At 47.7% G+C, this 16,466-nt stretch overlaps 1 protein-coding gene across 1 annotated transcript in view; it reads left to right on the top strand.

Annotated features, from left to right (window-relative positions):
• The window catches only part of LOC144153308 (uncharacterized), a 340,475-nt gene that overhangs the window by 38,483 nt on the left and 285,526 nt on the right, over positions 1-16,466 (top strand). The window lies entirely within an intron of this gene.

The following is a 16,466-nucleotide window of genomic DNA, read 5'->3' on the forward strand; positions in this document are numbered from 1 at the left end:
TGGCCTGTGCCGACTGCCCGCAAGCAGTCGGTGCTTATGGCAACAGCACGCCAACGAGAACTCGCTAGCGCGCCAGTGCCAGCCTGCGCGTGTTTTGCGAACTAGTTCGTGGAGCCATGAACGTGGCGGCCCAAAAAAGGTGCACTGAGTATAGAAAACATCGGCGGAAAAGGAAAAAGTGAACCTATAAAAAAAAGAACGTACCCGCGGGGATTCGAACTCGCGACTTGCAAAACACTCGCGGTGACATATGAAGCGCTCCATACCACTCGGCCACAGGGGGAGCTCCGCTGGCCTTGGAAATATAAGGTATATATTGTATAACCAATTTACACTTTTATTTAGTTTTGGCATTTCAAGCGCTTAGGTGACTATTTGTTGTTTTGCGCTCGTGCAGTAAGCATCCCCCAAGTTTCCACAATATCTCACGTCCAGCAATTGCATTTTTTAGACGGAAAAGCGTTCGCAGATGCGTAGTCGTGCTGCTGACCGCTGTGCTTGTTCGCCCAGCGCAAAAAAGTGCTTCTCGCACCATAGTTTTACGCTGTACGGTAAAAACATCAGTTGATTTTATTTCCTTAGTACCTATATTGACTTCGCTGACTCTTCTCCCGCCTTCAAGAGGGGCGTCGCGAAGCGTCGCCCCTCGTCAGCGAAGCGTCGCATGCGCGCTTGTGCAGCGCTTGTGTGAAGCGACCTTGACATGGAGCTAGATACAGTGTACAAACTAACCAAGTAAAGAAAGGCAGATTCTTCAATTCACAAACGTGTCCTGGCTTCGTTTCAACTGAGCGAACGAATTGCGACGACCCATCGGCGGCCGGCGGACGAAACGCTGGGCCGACTGACTCTGTCTGAGGCCGGGGAGCCGTGCAGTAGCGCAGCCAATTGCGAGCTCGGCTCCTCGCGACGTAACACGAGAACGCCGCAGAAAATGGGCGAGCGTAAAGAGAGGAGGACAGCATTTTCGAATTAATTTTTCTACTAAATAAAATCGCGTAAACCCGCCCAGAGTGGTCGAAACATGGCCTGGGGACTCCGGACTACAATTTGCGCTAGTAATCCCGCAATGTTTACATATCACTTCAGTGTCAGTTTGTACACTGTATCTAGCTCCAAGTCAAGGTCGCTTCACACAAGCGCTGCACAAGCGCACATGCGACCCTTCGCTGACTGGTACGCCAGTAGGAAAATATAAGGCCTCTTGAAGGGGGAGAAGAGTGAGCGAAGTCAATATATGTACTAAGGAAATAAAATCAACTGATATTTTTACCGTACAGCGTAAAACTAGGGTGCGGGAAGCACTTTCTTGCGCTGGGCGAACAAGCAGAGCGGTCAGCAGCACGACTACGCATCTGCGAACGCTTTCCCGTCTACGAAAAGCAATTGCTAGACGTGAGCTATTGTGGAAGCTCGGGGGACGCTTACTGCACGAGCGCATTACAACAAATAGTCACCTAAGCTGCTTGAAATACTAAAACTAAATAAAAGTGTAAACTGGTTATACATTATATACCTTATCTTTTCCCTCGCCGCCAGCGGCCCCCTGTGGCCTAGTCGTCTGGGGTGCTAGGTATGTCATCGCAAGTGTTTTGCCATTCACAAGTTCGAATCACCGCGGGTACATGCTTTTTTTTTATGAGTTAACTTTTTTGTTTTTCGCCGATGTTTTCTATACTGAGTTCACCTTTTTTTGCGCCGCAACGTTCATTGCTCCGCGAACTAGTCCCCAGAACTCGCGCAGGCTGGCACTGCCGCGCTAGCGAGTTCTCGTTGGCGTGCTGTTGCCATAAGCACCGACTGCTTGCGGGCAGTGGGCACAGGCCAGAATCAACAGACCCTTGGCCTGGTGCGAACACGCTTTTTACGATACAGGCATGAGCGAGGCAAGCTCCCAATATGGGGGAAAAGCGCATGCATTTGAGCGTCTGCGGGGACGCGGAGGGCGTTCATGCACTGCGTAGGCCTCAGATAGTGAATGCTACGATTCCAAGCCGTCCTGGGAATCTTATCTTATGCATTTTACAGCCGACAACATGGCAGAAGCGCGGTACTACGATAACTGGGATATTGAGAATGCCCAACCAACGACGCCATCGAATGTCAAACATATTGTTTTACAGACCGAAACCGAAACTTGTTTGATTGCTAACCTTGGGCATCGTCCAATCACGGCGCCCCCTCCTCCCAACGTCACAGCTTAGTTTGTGCGGCCGCCGCAAACCGCGCATGGTAGTTTCTCTTCTTTCGCGCTTTGTAAAATAATTACCGATTTGTCAACCGGATAAACGATGAAAAGTGTGTTAATTTGAGCCAGTCTACACAGTGCAAGCAAAAACGGGAGCTTGACAAATTCACTTCAGTGTCCCTTTAAAGCCTCAGTTGTGAAGCGTGTTAAAGGGACCCTGCAGCACATACCATCGACTACTAGGAATGTATTTTGGGGTGAAGTGTATTGTCCCAGAAATTTCCTCCCGCAAGAATTATGAAAATCCATCACCGAAATAGCGCGCGATGCGAAATAGCGCCTAATTGTTCCCTCTCAACTCAACTGCGGACGACGCGACAAAAGCTTCGTGCTCTCTCCCGGAAAGGGGGCTGCTCGCGGCGTTCTCTTCGGCGGCCTTCGATAATCACACGCTGGGGAGTTTTCCCGCTTTTCTCCGCAACGCGGGGGGTTTTGTTTCCGGTCTGGTGCCGCAAGCGCGCGCTCAGGCTGGTAGGGCGTTTTTGAAGCAATGAACGTTGGTTGTCGAGTGGTCTCGTTGAAAGGGGAGTATGGAGTTCGTCACTCAAAGTCCGCGCGCACTCAAAACACAAAAGAAACTCCAAAACTGTGCGCACTGGTCCAGGCATAGAAGAGGTTGGTACACAGCGCCCACGACGGCGGATCGTCACAGGAAATGCGAGAAATAAGCCGCGAAATTGACCAGCGGCCGCCAATAAGACAGCCATATGTGCAATGCCAAGCTAGGGGTGCAAAATAAGGAAAATTGAAGACAGCGCGGTTGGTTTTCCCGCGTCCTTCACAGCTATTTGGCTCACGTATTCCTGGCAGTGTAATCTAAGCGTCGCGCAGGTTTACTCGTACGGATCAGTGTTGCAGGGTCCCTTAAATGATGTTCATGAAGGAAGACTTCCGCGCGAGCATAGAAATGCGTTGCTAGGTGACCCTCAGTCACGGAGCAAGACTAAAATAGCAGGGGAAACTGAGCTTCCTGGGGCAGCCTGATAACGTCACAAGCATTCGGCGAACGTCATGTTTCCGGCATCTGGCGGCAAGCGAAGGAAGTGCTCGGTCATCGCCAAGGCCGGCGTGCGTTCTGTTCGCGCTCACCCAGTCCAATCCGACCGCGGCATCGCGTCGGCATTTCGCCGGGTCGCCGAAACCTTCCGTGGCCGAAGCGAGAGTGTGTGCGCTCTTCTGCGCTTCCGTTGGCTGAAGACCCCGCCTTCGCGATTAATTTTCTGCCAAATTTAAACCGGCCGGTACGAGCGAATAAAAGGGACATTGTCTTTTATTTCGTAAGCAATCTTGCGCGAGCACCAAGCCCAAAATACAAACCTGTAAACAAAAAAAAAATGTAAAACCTGTAAACGCACCGCCTTATCTCGCGTGAAATGCGCTCGAAGCGAGTTGAGTGCACCGGCCAAGTTATGACGCGCGCACGCGCGCGCGCGCGCGCTACGTCCGAGATAAACGCGCTTTCCGTCCCCGCATCGCGCAGCAGCTCGAGCGCATAGCGATTCATGCCTTGTGACGAATGCTGCAAACAACAGTATTGCTTTTAATACATTCAACCAGGTACCGCTGTCAAATTGTTCGTCGCCGCAGCTGCGGAGCTCCGTAGGTCGCCGTAGTTATCATTGACATTACCTGGTCGCTCGATCGCGCCGGCCGCAATGGGCGTTTCCTCTACTATATATTCTTGCTCCGTGCCCCCAGTATAGCGTCGTCTGCTACCTTGCATAACCAAGCGACGCTCCCACCATTTTAGCCCTACCACTCGCCTTCCCGAATACCGCAAAGTGCCCATGAAGGCAAAACACAGCCTCGTTCTATTTGAAAGAATGAGAGTTTGGTAGCTCACTAAGCCCCATTCCCGCCACGAAATGCATTTTTAACAAAATGAATGAATGTATGTATGAATGACTGAATCAATGACCTTAATTTAGGAAGAGGACTGAGGCCCTGGCGTGGGTTAGGAGGAAGAGGAAAGGGTAAGACTCGTATTGAAACGAATGATCACATGACGTCGTAATCGTTTAGAGTTTCTGTTCCGGTTGGCTGCAGACACGGCTTGAGTGTACAAATAGGCACTGGTTGTTGATATGTGAAGCACTATCACGAAGGTTCACGCGAGTACAGTCGCGTGCACGAACACTTGAAAAAAGGGTGGGAGTCAGTCAGCCACTATACAACTCTGTACTGACCACTTTGTACAGCAAAGTTTGCAACCCTTTCAAGGGTGCGTGGATCGCCTCTAATAAGCTAGAAGTGTACTGTTAGACTATGCGGGGCTGCCTGAGACTCCACGAGATGCTGTCTGACCCTTGAGAATGCTGAACAGGACCAAATTAAATGAGATTGGGAATAGTGTGCGCCGCACAGAAGGGGCATTTAGATGCCGAAGTCTCATTTGTCGTCCATTAAGAAATTATGTCCGGTGTGTGAGCCGCATCAGTATACACCATGTTGGCTAAGGCTTCTTGTCTTGATAGAATCTTTAAAGGTGTCAAAAAAAGAAACATTAGGCAACTTTAAAATTTCGCGCCATAGGCAGGAGTGAGGATTATGAACCGGCACTAAAATCACTATCAGTGTGTTTACTGCGCCTTAGCATTCGAGTGATACAATAAAACGGAACTACAAGCTCCAATACAATCTCCCAGCCATGTTTCTTGTCGGTGCCTTAGGTCGTGGGCAGCCAATCGTTGAAAAAAAGATTCTGTGACGTCATAGATAAGTTGCCGAAGAGTGGTTAGGGAGCCAACACCGCTGAATATTTTTTCTTTAATGTCTCGATTATTTGTTTGAAGTTGGCGATAAAATCGTTAGTGTTATCATCGGGACACAACAACGTTTTTGTTGAACCAGACTTGTATTTTGTCTCGATGAAACCCTTAATAATGAATTTTACGCTTAAGTCCATAGGCTTCAACCTTGAAGATTCGCGTCGCAGGTGAAATTGGCGTCAAGAATGAAGTCAGTGTGGAATGTGAGACGGAATAACGTACGTAACTGCACTGCCTTGAAGTGTGCTAAAAAAACTTAAGACACATCTTTTGAAAAGCGAGAAAAACCAGAAAAATAACAAAATCTTAGTGTGAAGTCTATCGATATGTCAAGAAAACTCAAGCTGGCTGTACGTCGCGCTGCGTGTGCATTGGTTGTCGAAGTTTTAGAACTCGAACACCACAGCAAATACTAGTTTACCTTCCGTCAGATTGGACCACGGCGCAGAAATGGAGTAGGGAATGGGTGTTTGGCTCGCACTCCCATGCCCCCTGGTTTCAGTCCAATGAAGTCAAACATTTTTAATGTTTTAATTCGTAGCATTTTTTGTCGAGTAGAAACTGCCAGGACCGTATAATGCTTTCGATTTCCACAAAACATCCTAAATACGCTGTTTGCTTGGTTTTGAACCACATGCAGGAGAGTGGCGATTATAGCGATGATGGTGAGGTTGACATTAGGTTTTCTAGGCGCAATTGCACCAACGTTAAAGAGCGCCATTGCCAAGATAGGTACTGTCATTACAGTAGACATTTAGTCAGTCAAAAAGTTTGTAGGCCATGGCTACCGTGGCTGAAGCAGGCGCGCGATCAAGCAGGGGCGCTGCGGCTGCCGCGGTCAGCTGGTTGCGCGGCTAAAGAAAGCGAGGGGAACTTTCAAAGCTCTTGCGTTCGTAGTGGGGCTGGAGCGACAAGTGCGATAAGTGCAACGCGCGGCCGCTTTCTCAAAGCGGGCACTTCACTTCAGCGCAGGCACTAAGCGACGCAGTTGTCGCGTCAGCCACGAACGGAATAGCAAAAGTTCCCTTCGCTCTCTTTAGCCGCGCAACCAGCGGACAGCGGCAGCCGCAGCGGCCCTGCTTGGACACGTGCCTGTTCGAGCCACGGTCGTTGTGGCCTACAAAATCTTGACAAAAACCGTACAATCGATGGTGCTGTTTGAAGAGACATTGTTCGTGGGTGCTGGAGAGGGTCATGTATGAACATGCCACTATGATATGGATATACTATGCGACGTGCCGCGGCGGCTCATTGGCTAAGGCGTTGTGCAGCTGAGCACGAGGACGCGGGTTCGATTCCCGGCCGCTGCTGCCGCTTTTATGATGGAGGCGAAAAGCAAAAACGCCCGTGTGTTCGAGATTCCGGCGTACGTTAAAAATCCCCAGTTGGCCAAAATTAATCCGGAGCCCTCCACTACGGCGCGCCTCATCGCCGTCGTTGCGTCGGTGCGTTAAACCTCACAATCAATCTACTTTGCGCTAGTGGTGGGATATCAGTGAAGTCAGAGCCCCAAGCTGTCGAACTCGCCGTAACAATGACGGAATGACATCTCCGTTCCGGACTCTTACCTGAGGCTGTGATTGGGCTTATAAGTGATACGACACGTATCTTAACAGGTACCCAAAAACACGGTTAAGGGAAACGTTTGGCTCGTCCAATGAATAAAGAAATAAAATATGAATGTTAGAGAAAGAGGGGTGCTGAACACCCCATGAGGACCTTAGTACTTCAAAACCTCCAAGAAGCTTCAGAAGAATCGCAACGAGCGAACTGATGTCAGTATGTGTAGTTTGTTGAATAAGGGGCAAATGGGATGAATTTGTTGCCCTTAATTCTACTGCGTGCATTTGACCTTGCCTAAATAAGTACCCTAATGACTTCTGAAAAAAAAAAAAGTTAGTCGCGGTGCGCAATTTCCAATGACACGGGCAATACGGAGGGAGTAGTGGTATAAGAGTTAATGACAATAGATGTGCTAGAATAGCAGCCTTTTCACGCAGTCAAAGATCGCTGAGCGCAAAACATCGGTTCATCAGAAATAAAACGGAGAACAATTTTTTATGAACATTTTAGGCTACGCCTTTTTCTAAGAATTCGAATACTGCCAGTAAAATTAGCACCTTGCGATCAGTGGCAGACAATTTTCATCTCGATGCCTAGATTTCTGTTCCACGTTTCCTTTTTTTTTCAGCTAACAAAACCTCCAACCACAGCGTCAAGCCCGATATACGTAAGTGGTATTTCTCCAAATTGTCTCTACGGTAAAATCTTAACTCGGAGCGTACAGGAGGGGTAAATAGTTATTTAAGAAACGCAATCCACAGCATGAATACGAGGAGCAAAGCAACTTGGCAAAGTGAAAAAAGCTTAGCACGCTGCCTATACCTGTGTAATATTTCCACACTGTGTGCTTCGTCTTCTTTGCAGACGGGTGATAATAGTGATATGTGCAGTAGTCCGAGAAGAAGAGGCGGACTTTGCACACAGCACTATGCTCACCCATCTATGAAGATGACGCACATAGTGTGAAACAACTGCGATCACGGCAAGTTTGCTAACGTCCATTAAATCCGCCTCATCATCTACCATGGTTTGGGTCGTCTTCACCTTGCCGTCACTTAACAGAATGCAGCTGCCTTGTTCAGCTTGATGAGTCCCCTATACCATATTCTATATACAGTCGAACCACGTTATAACGAACACTGATATAGCGAATTATCGGTTATAGCGAACAAAATAGAAACTTTGGTTGGTCAGGGTTTATTTCAATGATCCTTGTTCTGCTAGAACGAAACTGAAACCGTGATAGGCTCGCATGATATCGGTTATAACGAAGAAATATTTGACCAGGAGTCTCAGAAGCTACATAAAAAAATCCGTGTCGTGAGGAACTGACGAAGTTTTAAGGCCCTTTTGTTTGTGGACACTGTGGAAAACTTCCTTGCTCAGTGCTGTGAGTAGCTACCACACGAAGATCACGTCCTTCATCAAATAAGGACTCAGGCCTGTTTTGTCAGGTCAACTTTGTTCTGCTGCACTCATGTTCCGGTTCATTGAGGTAGAAATGCAGCAAGGAAAAAGGTAAGGGTTACCTTGTTTATAGTGGGTTGGAAGCCTTAAAAAATGCATTTTTGTATCAAGTATTTTGGCGGGAGCCAGATTTTGCTTTTGTTAGAAGCAATTTTTGCCTTTACTGTTACAACGAATGTCGGATATAACGAAGTAGTTTGCTGTCCCGATACCACATCGTTATAACGAGGTTCGACTGTTCATACATGAACACAGAAGTGACATCAACGCACAGTGTGGTACCGAAAACGTGCACTAAAACACAAAAGCGGCTGAATTATCTAGCTTATTAAAACTATACTAATCCACCTAGGGACTACAGTAGTGGGCGCTACTAATTTCCTTAATGTTTCGACTAGGCGCCAATATTACCGAATTTGCGATATATTACACTAGCCCTATGTTTCTCTTGTGCCGCGAGAAACGCCTATCACCTTTTTTGTTGCCGGATGTGGTGTACGAGCTTCTTTTACTCGTGCATTGGTCGGCGGTTTGACATACGACGTGTTACATGTCAAATGTCAGTGGTATGTCCGTGTAAACAACCAAGTGCAATGCCAACGCAGCGCTGCGCGGTTTATCGAAAATAATTACCTATAGATGAAGTCTTGATAGTGAATATAAATGAAAGATCGAGTGGGTAACGCGATAGTGAAATCCGCTGGCCCGGAAGAAATGTTATTCACGTAGCCATAGAAGCGCGAAATGAGAAAAAGCAGATATTTTATGCCCGGTAGAGGGGCATGTCCAGTCAAGCTGGAGCTCTGGTTGAGTTCGCTGCGTTGACGTGTAGCTGTACTGAGTATAGGTTATATGAGTACGATGGTCAGATCTTTACATAGCAGACTAAGTAGGCACAAGATTGGTGGGTAGAGACATAACGTTTTACGTGCGGAGTACCTTAGGACGGCACAATGTCCGTCCGCGTCCGTGGGCATAGCATTTACAATCGAAAAAAATCCCACAGGCACCGGCAGGATTCGTGCCTATGATGGTAGAATAGACAGAGTTAGTGTCAATCGTCTTACCCATTGGGCTACGACCGTGAGTTAGTACCCGATAGTCAAACGGCTTATTCCCTGGCCTGTAACGGTGCGGAGTACCTTAGGACCTCCCAATGTCCGTCCGCGTGCATCCGTGCGCACACCAGCATCAAGCGAAAATCAAGCGAAATTCGGTTTGAGCCGTGAGCTGCAGTTTTATTTAGGGAATAACCAAGGTGCAACTCACGGCTCAAATCGGATGACTGTCGGGGTGCAAATCGGATATCACTCGGGGCGCGACTTGGATGTCATTTGGAGCCCTCTTACTCCGCACCCTCGCCATCATCCACGGAGTGGAGATGATGCCATTGTATAACCCAGTTTTAGTAAAGCGTTTGCTGCGTTTGCGTACGTTTAATGCTAAGTTTTCGTGCCCCGCTACGTCGGCACCGCGCGGAGAGTTAGTAGAGCGTTTCTTCGGTTTGGCGTCGCGCTACGCTAACGCTTACTACGCCACCTGTTGAGTGAATTGCGAAGTGATTCGCCCGTCGTCCTATCTCTCAGACGTGTGCCTGGAGTTTTTAAGACTACCCAAACAAGTGCTAACAAATCCCTTGGCACTTGTATAGAATACAAAACATGCATAACGTCATACAACATGCATAACATCATACATCATAACATCATATAACACCATACATCATTTAATCGAAGTACGTACCCTATCGGAGGCATCGAATCCCCGTGGCACCTGTTTTGCGCCATTACACACAAGGCCTTGAACCAGAATAGCCGGGTTGACGCATATTATTCAACTTCAAGATAATGAAGGAATGAGTTTCGAACAAATATAGTCACGGCATACCCATTGAGGCCCAAGCGCGAAATTAACAGGCGATCGATTGCCTTCTGCCCGCCGTAAGGGTAGCACTCGCTTTTTGCGATTTACGGGGTCGAACAACGAGTAATTACACACCAGTGGAAAGTCATTTCACACCAGTGCAACCCAAGAAGGCTTTTTATCGTTCACACTGTGAATACCCGGGGCGGGGCTGAATCTTCGCTTGTGAAAAACAATTCCGAACATTGCAAACAGAGTCCGCCCTCATATGCACAACGTCGCATTTCATCGCGATGCGTCCATGTCTGCAACACATACACACACGAAAAGCTTCGGTTGCCGGCTTGGCTGCAAAGCTTTTTTCGGGCAGTCAGCGACGTGACGGTGATTGAGAGCTACGCTAGGGCGACGTGCAAACCACGCGACGTATTGAAAAACACATGAGCAAGAACTTGTTCCATCAGACGCAGATTACAATCCACAGAAGAACAGAACCGTGGAGGGATGTTGCCGCGCTACTTGCCGCCATGTTGTAAGCAAAGATTTACGCAAGCCTACCGGCATACGCACGCATGCAAAACTGGCGAAGCGTGCGGTGCATTCGGAGTGCGACGGACGCAAACAAATAGCGTACGCTAACTCTGCGTACGGCTCCGTACGCTATTCTAAAATTCTCTATAATAGCGCGGATACGCAAATGACAACGCAGTCTCTGGTGCGCCGCACCGCCTGGTGGCGGCCGAAGAGCTCGCTGCATTGCACGATGTCAAACATATAGTTTCATACTAATATACACTAGAGGGAAATCTGGCGCCACTGTCTAGGGGAGCCGCACTTCAGCGAGCGTGCCGTCATGTACCGGGCAGGCACGTTCCACTTGTCCTTGGCATGGCTCACGAACTGGCTGAAAAGTTGGCTTTGGCTGCAAAAATGCAGCAATATTACTGCAGAAGATTAACCGATTTTGTTTTGTTATTATAAAATTAAAGCTCCAGAACGATTTATTTGTCAGGGATTATTTAGAAGCTTCATGCAAGATGAACAAAAAAAGAATGTTACCCCTTTTGGCTTCAAGACGAAAAAGAAGCCATGTGGCTAACCAAGCCAAGGAGGCGAGGAACGTCGCTAGCTGCAATGGCGCCGCCCACGGCGGCCCGCGAATGCAGCGCCAGATTTCCCTCTAGTATATATTAGTATGAAACTCTATGATGTCAAAGGAGAGAGACGCCGCGTGAAGGGAGGATCATACGTGACTGTAGACTGCATAAAGTACCATATTCCCACAGTAGATGGCCACGCTTCACTGCGTGGGACCAATGCGGGAAAGCCGGCTTACAAAAACCAAGCTTACACCGATTCATTTGAAGTCTGCTTCACCTGCGAACAAATGCGTTGCTGGGAAGACATTATTACAGAGATAATAAAAGCCGTCTTGTATCAAAATAATAAGTGCGCTAAGCCACATTTCTTGTGATTTTTTTCCCTGCGACAAACACGCACCATTGAGAAAATTGTTGGCGCCAGCGCGAGACCCTGCAGGATCCCAGCCAGATACAGCTCCGCTGTAGAAAGTAACACGCAACAGCGTTCGGTGTTATGGGATGCCTTGATTCGATTCCTTTTTCGTGCCGTGAATTGGGTTCGTGGCGACATGTCCGGCATCATGACACGCGAACTAGGATTTTTTTTGTTCTCCTTCCTCGAGCCTCGAGTACCCACTGCTTACTTGTGAGTCACTCTCAGTAATAGAACCGACAATTGGGCTAGTTGGTAGCTGTTATCTTGAAGGTGGAAGCGTTCAAACAACAGGGAAGAAAATAGAAAAACAGACGGCACGGCGCTGTATCGCCTGTTTTTTCTCTTTCTTCCCTGTTGTGTGAGCGTTTCCAGCTTCAAGCTGAACCACTCTCAGTATTTAAAGTTCTCTTGTTGTATTTCAGGGGCTCGTAAACGTGAACCCGAAATTCCTGTTGCGAGTTCCGGCGAAAGCTCCAAGCGTTGCATGCCAGCGGGAAAAGGTAGGGGTGCTCGCTTGCGTGACTTCTTGCTGCAACCGTTTTACAGTTTCTGGAACCATTTACATGACGTTTTCAACATTTTCAACCTTTGAACCTTTTCAACCAATCAAAACCGCTTTTTGAACGTGCTCAACAAGCGTATCCGATTCTTAAATTAGGTGACCTTGAAATAGTTCACCCAAATTTTAAGCAATCTACGCCATAAAATAACTTCGGGGCTTGCTTAAATTTTCCTCTTTCAGGATATATTCTGAGTCTTATTAGTTTTTTGTTGTGCTTAAGACGCTACTCAAATGATAGCGCCACTATTGGCCCATCTTCTTTTAGTTGGAGCAGTAAAAACGTCCGTTCGGTGCTTTAAAAGAAATGTTTGACGAAAGCAAAGCACAGACAAAAATTACTGCTGTGCGCAGCAAATTAGGTACACCTGTCTATGCTGTCGGGGTGTTAAAAAGCTGCTGTGCTTCCAGGCACGTAGAAAAAATAGAAAGCTTTTATCATCGCTGGTGCAAGACTTCTTTAATGGTGCTGTGTTAAATGATAAATCAATATTTTAGTAGTTAATAAATTAACAGTAATGAAGCAAACGACCAATTAAAACTTTCACATTCGTAATTAACACCTAATTATAATTGCTGGTTAGAGCCATTTTTATCATTCATTAATAAATGTTACTATTACTGAATAATGTAATTCAATATTAAGTCCTACCTAATAGAAATATTAGTAAAATTATTTACTGTCAGTAAACAATGAATAATCGTTTTAAATGCGTAAAAATACTTATCACTTGTTATTAATTATAGTTAACTACAAGTCTCACTGATCGGTTATTTAAAAATTTCTTCAATTTTGAATTGCGTCATTTTGAAATACCTGTACGCATTCAACTAATTAAATAATTCACAATTATTAATAATGACCGTTATTTAAATAAAATCTCATAGAATGAATTAATGAATAATTACTAACCTATTTCAATATTAATCCCAATCATAACTAAATCAATCAAATGAGCATGCAGCTGGAACGGCCAATGAGAGCAGCACTGAACTAGCAGTACGGTGAAGTTCCTGCGGATAAAGGCTACGAAGAAAGCACCGACGACTACTATTACTCCTTAGAAAAAACAGCGCCAAAAACGATACGATAGGAAGTAAAGACAATCATTTGTCTTAGTGTTTGTGTTTACTTCGTATCGTATCGTTTTTGGCGCTGTTTCTTCTAAGTAGCATCATGCACCAACTAGCCCGTCTCAGTTCACTTGTTCAGTACTATTACTCCCTAATGCGAAATTTGGGCGCAGCGCGAACTGCAGCCTTCTAGGTCACGGCGCATATGTTCAGCGCTTGGGAAGACATCAGTGAACGCACGGCGGTGCGCGCTACTCAGCCGTTATCTCGCCGCGCACCGTCGCCGCCGAGCATGTTGCAAACCGTGTTTGAAGTTCGCGCGCAACGTCACGTGGTTCGGAGGAACCACGAAGGAGGGAGGCGTGGAAGGGGCCTGGCAAAAGTGAGGGATAGGGCGCTCGTCAGCAGCAACGCATTGAGAAAGTGAGGTGGAGGCAGTGAGAGATAGGAGCGCGTGCCGCCCTCCCCCTAACACATTCGCCAGACGCTCCGACCAGCGTCTCGTGCGGGCTCAGCATACTGCCCTCTCTCTCACAATTTCGCCCGACTTTCCTCCGCCATCAACGCCGTCGCCGCCGCCAAACCGCAGTAGCGGCGACGAAGTGCCGCCCACTGAAATGCTTGAGCCCACAGTGCTACCAGTTCAGGCAAGGCAGCTGCTAACTTTCAATCCGCGGCTGCGCATTTTCAGAGTCAGCGCGCCCTCTTGTGTGCGTGCTGTCCGAGCAGACAGAGATCGCCAGAACCATCACTACAAGCTACTGTACCCACGTGGTCTTCTCCCTGCGACAATTCGGCACGGCCAACATCGGCGTCCTTCCAAAAGGTGTGTAGCGACACAGTTCCGTAAAGATATCTCGTTTCAACCACCTTATTTTCATTTTTAAAGACGATAGTCTTTCTCGTGATACTTAAACCCAAAAAAGTTGGTCTGTCTGCGGGCCTGTGTCTTTGTCTCCTTGTCTGTGCTGTGACCCAAAAATACAAAAAAATGTGGTTGGTGCCTCTTTCATAGGAATGGGTAAAACAAGGAAATTAATTGTCTTCACACGAGCATTTATGCTTATTGTGCATCCATATGAATTGCACATCGCTAATTATATTACGTCGGTATGACACCGTTAGTCGCATCAACGTTAGACACTGGACTGCACGCGCCGGAACATTGCGTGAATCTGACTGAAACTACAGCCCCTTGAAAATCGCGAGACCGAAACCGAACCGAAACCGAAAGCAGTAGGTGGTGGAGGGTGCCTCAATTCACCCGCGTCCCGCGTTCACGAAGACGCTGGCATCGAGGTGCCGACTGTCGGCGCTCATTAGCGTCATGATGAACTACGTGGCTTCGCCTCTCCTAGATGGCAGCACCATCTGAATGAAAAAAAGTTCTGCGAAAGATGTTCGCAGACCTACTTGCGCTTGAGTTCATAGCACCATTGGCAGAGCGCTGTGTACCTCCCGTTGCGGCGAGAGGTAAAAAAATGTCATTTCCGTGACGGATATGACGCAGGTGAAATTTTGTACCTGGGCATACAACACATTCGTGTTAAGAGGGTTCCGCCCAAGCTCAGATTTCGTGGCGGCAGTGCAAGTCCAACGGTAACAAAAGATTCCAATAAGTGGCGCGCGAGCGATAAAACGGGGAAAAAATGAATCGACCTGAGCAAACCTTCACCGTATTTATTGTGGGAGGAGCGAGGCAGGGGGTGGGGGGGGGGGGGGGGGGGCAGATTAAGCAGGTGCCCGCTTGAGAGAGGGCATTTGCGTAGCAGGGGTAGTAGGAGACTATCGTCTGCGAAAATCGAAAACGCCCGAGTGTTCGAGACTTCGGTGCACGTTATAGATGCCGTGGTGGTAAAAATTAATCTGGAGCCCACCACTACGGCGCGCCTCATCGACTGCGTAGCTTCAGCGCGTTAAACCTCACAATCAACGAGTATCGTCTTTCAACGGCATTTGTAGTGAAGGGAGCGGATAAGCGGCCATTCGTTTTAGGGGCGAAGCACCTTAGGACCTCTCTTCGTCCGGGACTTGGCGTCCGTGTACACAGTGTTGCGCATGCGCCAGGAGCATTGGATTGGATTTGGATTGTATTGGATTGAAATGGATTCGGTTGGAATAAATTGAATTGTATCGGATTGGATTGGATTGGAATTGTATATACTCTACACACGTGCTGTCACTCATTTACATGCGCAAGTGGACAATGTCATAGGTGATTTACGGAAAGAACGATCCCCAGAGCTTCGCCCACTCGTCATGATTCACTTCGTGGAGATACGTGAATTTTTTTTTACGGTAAACGGCACCATTCTTTGTCGAATTCAGTGTTTGAAGCTTTTTGCGAACCTGCTAGTGGGATGTCAATGCCCGCTTTATATTATCAACCGCGTCAAAAGGGATTTCTTTAGCCCTTCTCAGTGTGGTTCACCCTCGGCAGCCGTGCCCGTGAGAAGTTCTCAGCGTACCGATCGTGAAGACGGCCTTTTTTTTGCCAATTCTTCTATATGCAGTATCATTTATAGGGACTTCAGTACTACCAGAGTCCTTCAATGCTTTTCTGTCACGAAACTCCGGCCGAAGTTTCATTCAGGGACAAAAGCTGCCGCTAGGATCGCCCCTGTTAACGTGAAGGCTTCGCCGGCGGTCGACGACGCTTGCTGGCCGGCTGTTTCTCCGTCGGCATGCGCCTACTTTCATCTGCTCTTCATTTCCACCAGTAAAAATGCGAGCGAAGTTTTTGAGTCAGTTTTTGAGTCAGTTGTTGTTCCGTAGCTCAGCTGTGAAACTGAGGCAAGACCACGGGTGTTACTGAGGCGCATATGTTGCAGTGTTCGTTCGTTGCGGCAAGCACCGCTACGTTCTCGCTTCGAAAAGGCGGACATCTGGAGTTTTCAATGTTTGACTAGCCTTTGCAACAGCCTGCATGATTTGAGTGAACTAGCGCCAGAATTAAATCTGCATTCAGCCCTGGGCGCGACCTGCTGCGCTGAGCAAATAGGTGTGCAAACGTACAGCACGTTGGGTTAGCGCGGTGTTTGCGCTATTTTATAGCGCGCTAATAATGTAAAACAATAATCGAGATTCGTAAAGTTAGCGTGGACAGCAGGGGAAAAAAACGCTCACGAAATGGAAGCAGAATAATGGGCGCGCGGAGGGGCCAGGGTAGGAGTAAATGCTACAGTTTTGAGCTACTTTCTCAGCTGTTCTCATATTAGGGTGTCAACAGATAAAAACTCGCCCGCTCAGTGCCTGTCACGCCCCTCCCACCCAAACGGCAAGTTAAAAACATTGATTGATTGATTATGATGTTTAACGTGCCGACGCTACACAGGCAATGAAGCGCGCGCCGTTGTGTAGCGCTCTGGATTAATTTTAACCACTCAGGTATCTTTAACTTGCGCCG

The sequence above is a fragment of the Haemaphysalis longicornis genome, unplaced genomic scaffold (assembly GCF_048455015.1).
Source record: "Haemaphysalis longicornis isolate Haplotype H1 unplaced genomic scaffold, Haemaphysalis longicornis Haplotype H1 scaffold_9, whole genome shotgun sequence".
NCBI classification, from domain to species: Eukaryota; Metazoa; Arthropoda; class Arachnida; order Ixodida; family Ixodidae; genus Haemaphysalis; species Haemaphysalis longicornis.